Source organism: Mustela lutreola, chromosome 5 (genome assembly GCF_030435805.1).
Source record: "Mustela lutreola isolate mMusLut2 chromosome 5, mMusLut2.pri, whole genome shotgun sequence".
In the NCBI taxonomy this organism is placed as follows: Eukaryota; Metazoa; Chordata; class Mammalia; order Carnivora; family Mustelidae; genus Mustela; species Mustela lutreola.
Window position 1 is genome coordinate 86,885,377 of NC_081294.1, and position 6,715 is coordinate 86,892,091.

The following is a 6,715-nucleotide window of genomic DNA, read 5'->3' on the forward strand; positions in this document are numbered from 1 at the left end:
CAATACTAGTAGGGGACTTTAATACCCTACTCACTGAAAAGGACAGATCATCTAAGCAAATGGTCAACAAGGAAACAAGGGCTCTGAATATTACAGTGGACCAGACAGACTTCATAGATACATTCAGAGCACTCCATCCAAGCAACAGAATATACATTCTTCTCTAGTGCACATGGAACAGTCTCCAGAATAGATTACATCCTGGGTCACAAAACAGGTCTCAAACAGTACCAAAGATTGGGATCATTCCCTGCATATTTTCAGATCACAATGTTTTGAAACTAGAACTCAACCAAGAGGAAAGGTGGAAAGAACTCAAATACATGGAGGCTAAAGAGCATCCTACTAAAGAATGAAAGGGTCAACCAGAAAATTAAAAAAAAAAAAAAGAATTAAAAAAAAATTCATGGCAACAAATGAAAATGAAAACACAACTGTTCAAAACCTTTGAGATGTACCAAATGAGGTCCTAAGAGAAGAATATAACAAAACAAGCCTTTCTCAATAATCAAGAAAGGTCTCAAATATACACCCTATTCTTATACCTAAAGGAGATAGACAAAAACCAGAAAACAAAGCCTAAACCCAGCAGGAGAAGAGAAATCATAAATATCAGAACAGAAATCAATGAAATGGAAACCAAAAGAAGAGTAGAACCGATTAATGAGACTAGGAGCTAGTTCTCTGAAAGAATTAATAAGATCCATAAAGCCCTACCCAGACCTACCAGAAAGTAAACAGAAAGGACTCAAATAAATAAAATCATGAATGAAAGAGGAGCAGTCACAATCAACACCAAAGAAATACAAATAATAATAAGAACATATTATGAGTAACTATATGCCTACAAATTGGGCAATCTGGAAGAAATAGATGTATTCCTAGAGATGTATAAACTACCAAAACTGAAACAGGAAAAAATAGAAAACCTGAATAGACTCATAACCAGCAAGGAAATTGAATCAGTAATCAAAAATCTCCCAATGAACAAGAGCTCAGGGCCAGTTGGCTTCCCAGGGAAACTCTACCAAACATTTAAAGAATTAATGTCTATTCTCCCAAAGCTGTTACAAAAAATAGAAATGGAAGGAAAACTTCCCAACTCATTCTATAAGGCCAGCATTACCTTGATCCCAAAACCAGACAAAGACCCCACCAAAAAGAAGAATTATAGACAAATATCCCTGATGAACATGGAAGCCAAAATTCTCACTAAGATACTAGTCAATAGGATCCATCAGAACATTAAAAAGATTATTCACCACAATGAAGTGGGATTTATTCCTGGGCTGCAAGGGTGGTTCAACATCCACAATTCCATCAATGTTATACAATACATGAATAAAAGAAAGGAAAAGAATCATATGATCCTCTCAGTGGATGCAGAAAAAGCACTGGACAAAGTACTGTATCCTTTCTTGATTAAAACTCTTCACAGTGTAGGGATTCAGGGTACATAACTCAGTATCATAAAAGCTATCTATGAAAAACCCACAGCAAATATCATTCTCAATGGGGAAAAACGGAGAGCTTTTCCCCTAAGCCTGGAAAATGGCAGGGATGTCCACTATCAGCATGGTAGTTCAACATAGTACTAGAAGTCGTAGTCTAAGAAATCAGACAGCACAAAGAAATAAAAGGCATCAGAATCAGCAAAGAAGAAGTAAAACTTTCATTCTTTGCAGATGACATGATATTCTATGTAGAAAACCCAAAAGAGTCCACCCCAAAATTACAAGAACTCACAAAGGAACTCAGCAAAGTGGCAGACATAAAATCAATGTACAGAAATCAGTTGCACTTCTATACACCAACAAGAGAACAGAAAGAGAAATTAAGGAGTCGATCCCATTTACAATGGCACCCAAAACCATAAGATACCAAAGAATAAATCCAACCAAAGAGGCAAAGGATCGGTACTCAGAAAACTACAGAATACTCATGAAAGAAATTGTGGAAGACACAAAGAAATGGAAAAATATTCCATGCTTATGTATTAGAACAAATATTGTGAAAACATCTATGCTACCCAAAACAATCTATACATTCAGTGTGATCCCTATCAAAATACCATTAACTTTTTTCACAGAGCTAGAACAAATCATCTTAAAATTTATATGGAACCAAAAAGACCCCAAAGAGCCAAAGGAATGTTAAGTAACAAGAATTAAAATAAAAACATGAAACGAAAAATGAAAAAAAGAAAGATCTAAAATCAGTGAGGATCTACTTATGAAGGTCAAAAAAGAGTAAAACCAAAGAAAGTAGAATGTATAAAATAATACAGAACAGAAATTAACAAAATTTAATTTTAGGCAAACAGAAGAGAAAATTAATAAAGCCAAAAGCTCTTTCTTTGAAAACAACAACAACAACAACAACAAGAAACTTCCAGTTATAATGAGAAAGGAAACACAAACCATCAAAATCAGAAATGAAAATGGGGTTCTCACTATAGCTCATATAGACATTAAAGGGACAATAAGATTATATTTATGAAAACTTTATGCCAGCCAATTTGCTAGACTAAATGAACAAATTCCATGAAAAATACCTTACCAAACTTGAAAGAAGATGAAACAGAAATTTTCAATACAACTGTATCTTTCAAAGAAATGGAATTTAGGAGGGGGGATGGAGACGGCAGAGTAGGAAGATCCTCCGAGGACATAACAACTTCTATAACTACATACAAAACAACTATCTCTGAAGACAAACTGAAGACTACCAGGACAGATAGTACACAACTACAGATAGAAAGAAAAAGCCACATCAAGATGGGTGGGAGGAGCAGAGATGTGATCTAGCCAGGATCCACCACCCCTGCACAGTGATCGCCTGCAGGAGAGATAACACAAACATACATGCCCCTGAGGAAGAACAAAGGATCCAAGCCTCACATCTAGAGCCCCAGTCAAGGAACATGCAAACATGCATGGGAAAAATGAGGCTCATAACAAATGTGTTTGCAAACCAGCGGTGCTTCTGTTTGGGAGATCCAGAAGGCAGTAGGAAACTTAAAGGGCAGGTGAATAATTTCACTCACTCCAAGTTCGAGAGAAGAGGCAGCAGTTGGAAAAGCACCTGGGTTATATGGAAAGATCCATTCACCAATTTTAGGACATTCTCCAAAGAGTACAGCGTTCACAGACTAGCTGGTGCAGCCTAGCAGCAGCCATTTCCAACCCTCGACTTACTGTGCTAGCATCAATCAGTGGGCCGCAGCCTTCCTCTGCAGACTTCACCAGCCCAACTTACCTGCCCCAGCCTGCCCCCTGCAGAGCAGTTCCCCACCTGGCCACACCTGCAGGTGGAGGCAGCTGTACCAGAGTCCCAGCCTCCCCATTACCCCATCCCTACCAAGCAACCTCCATCCCAGGGGAAAGAGCCAAACACTAGAGCACCTGCAACAGTCAGAGCTGGGCCTCACAGCCAACCAAACTGAAGGCCGACCCCATCCACACACATGCCCACAGCTATTGGTCCAGAACTTCACAGCCAACTGCATGAGGGACCAACCCTGCACATGAGCACACTAACAGTAATTATGGCCTCGACTCTCAGCCAGACAGGCTGGGGACGAGCCCCATTCACCAGCACATCCACAGCCAACATGGCTAAGCCGCACGGAAAGCTGCCCTGGGGAACAGCCCCTCACAGCAGTGAATCCACCACCAAGTGCAATCCAGCTACAGTAGGAAGGTACCTGCAACCCAAAGAGGGGAGACCACTAGGGCACCTGGCTCAAGTAATGAGGGGTGGGGGGTGAGGTTGCACAACTGGACCTCACAGGATACTTCTGCATAAAGCCACTCCTTCAAAACTGGAAGGAGGCCATCAACAAAATGAAATGCACCCTATCTACTAAATAAGAGAAGATATCTGCAACTGATAAAACAGATAAGGGGTTAATATCCAAACTATATAAAGAACTCATACAACACACTATCCAAATTAAAAAAAAAAAATCCAATTAAAAATGGGTAAAGAACCTAAACAGACATTACTCCAAAGAACACATACAGATGGAGAACAGACATAGGAAAAGATGTTCAAGATTGCTAATCTTCAGTGAAATTCAAATCAAAACTACGATGGCATATCACCTCGTACCTGTCAGAATGGTAAGTATCAAAGATAAGAAATAACAAGGTCAGCAAAGATGTAGGAAAAAGGGGAAACTTGGGCACTGCTGTTGGGAATGCAAAATGGTGCAACTGCAATGATTAGTCTGGAGGTTCCCCCAAAAATTAAAAATAGAAATACCATACAATCCAGCAATTCCACAGCTGGATATTTACTGGAAGAAAACAAAAGCAGTAACTAGAAAAGATATATGAATCCCCTTGTTCACTGCAACTTTACTTACAACAGCAGAGATATAGAAACAATTTAAGTGTCCATCAACAGATGAATGGATAAAGAAGATGTGGTATAGATATACAATGGATTACTATGCAGCCATCAAAAAATGAAATCCTGGGGCACCTGGGTGGCTCAGTGGCTTAAGCCTCTGCCTTTGGCTCAGGTCATGATCTCAGGGTCATGGAATCAAGCCCCATATTGGGTTCTCTGCTCTGCAGGGAGCCTGCTTCCCCCTCTCTCTCTGCCTGCCGCTCTGCCTACTTGTGATCTCTCTCTGTCAAATAAATAAAATCTTAAAAAAATGAAATCCTGCCATTTGCAATGATGTGGCTGGAACTAGAGGGTATTATGCTGAGCGAAATAAGTCAATCAGAGAAAGACAATTATCATATGAGATCTCTGACATGAGGAATTTGCGAGGTAGGGTGGGGGTCGGGAGGGTAGGGAGGGAAAAAATGAAACAAGATGGGACTGGGGAGGGAGAAAAACCATAGAGGACTCTTAATCTCAGGAAACAAACTGAGTGTTGCTGGAGGGTGGGAGGGAGGGATAGGGTGGTTGGGTGATGGACACTGGGGAGGGTATGTGCTATGGTGAGAGCTGTGAACTGTATTAAGACTGAGGATTCACAGACCTGCATCCCTGAAGCAAATAATACATTATGTGCTTAAAAAAAAAAAAAAAGAGAGTATGTGGTGTATAAACAATGAATCTTAGAACACTGACAAAATAAAATTAAACTTAAAGAAAAGAATATATGGTATAAAAACATACAATGGGAGGTGCCCGGGTGGCTCAGAAGGTTAAAGCCTCTGCCTTCGGCTCAGGTCATGATCCCAGGGTCCTGGGATCGAGCCCCACACTGGGCTCTTGGCTCAGTGGGGAGCCTGCTTCCTCCTCTCTCTCTACCTGCCTCTCTGCCTACTTGTGATCTCTCTCTCTGTTAAACAAATAAATAAATAAATAAAAACATACAATGGAATACTATTCTGCCATTAAAAAATGAAATCTTGCCATTTCGAACAACATGGATGGACCCAGAGGGTACTGTGCTAAGTCAGAGAAAGACAACCATCAAATGATTTCACTTATATGGGGAGCCTAAAAATAAAGCAAGAAAACAGAAACAGACTCATAGATAGAGAAAACAATCTTGTGGTGCCAAGGAGAGATGGCCAAAATAAGGAAAGGAGAATAAAAGGTACAAAATTCCCAGTTATAAAACAAGATAAGATTCCAATGTACACCATAGGAAATATAATAATAATGTAACAACTCCATATGGGGACAGATGGTAGCTAGACTTATAATGGTGATCATTTCCTAATGTATATAAATACTGAATCACTATGTACACCCAAGAATAATACTGTATAACAACTCTACTTCAATTTTAAAAATGAGGGCGCCTGGGTGGCTCAGTGGGTTAAGCCGCTGCCTTCGGCTCAGGTCATGATCTCAGGGTCCTGGGATTGAGTCCCGCATCGGGCTCTCTGCTCGGCAGGGGGCCTGCTTCCCTTCCTCTCTCTCTGCCTGCTTCTGTCTACTTGTGTTCTCTGTCAAATAAATAAATAAATCTTTAAAAAAAAAAATGAATTCATTAACAAAGAATATGACAAGCCCAATGGTTTCACTGGTGAATTCTATCAACATTCAAAGAAGGAATAACAGTACTTATATACAAATTTATTGGTGTTCTAGAAAGTAGAGAAGAGAATACTTCTCAACACATTTTATGAGGTCAACATAAGCCTAACACCAAAACCCTAAAACAAAACTGCAAATAAACCATGAGACTAAAAAGTTAAAACACACTTCAAAATAAATGTAAGACAACAAAAGCATATAAAAACCTATAGGGTATAACCAAAATATTACTCATAAAGACTTTAAGGATGGTGCAAGATTTAACAATGTGTCGTTGTAATTCATTACATTAACAGAAGAACAGAGAAAAATGGCAAAGAAAAGCATGTGATATTCACCATTTAAAATTAGGACAAAAATTCTTGACCAACCAAAACTAGAGAACTTTTTAAACTCAAAAGAATACCTAAAGAAAACTATAGTAAATATTAAACTTGATGGCAAACCTTAGAAATAAACAGAATAATAAAGTAGAATTATACACACTAATATGAAGAGACTCCAAAATATATTTTTGATTTAAAGAAGTTACAGGTATTTACAGTAGTTTAAAAAAACTCCACATATTTCTATGATTTTCTGTAGGAATATACACAGGTATACAAATACACAGAAATAAGACTTACAGAAAACACATCAGCCTGATAACTTCGGAGGAGACCAGGTGAGGACCAGGACTGGCCTAAGTACAAGTCACAGGGTC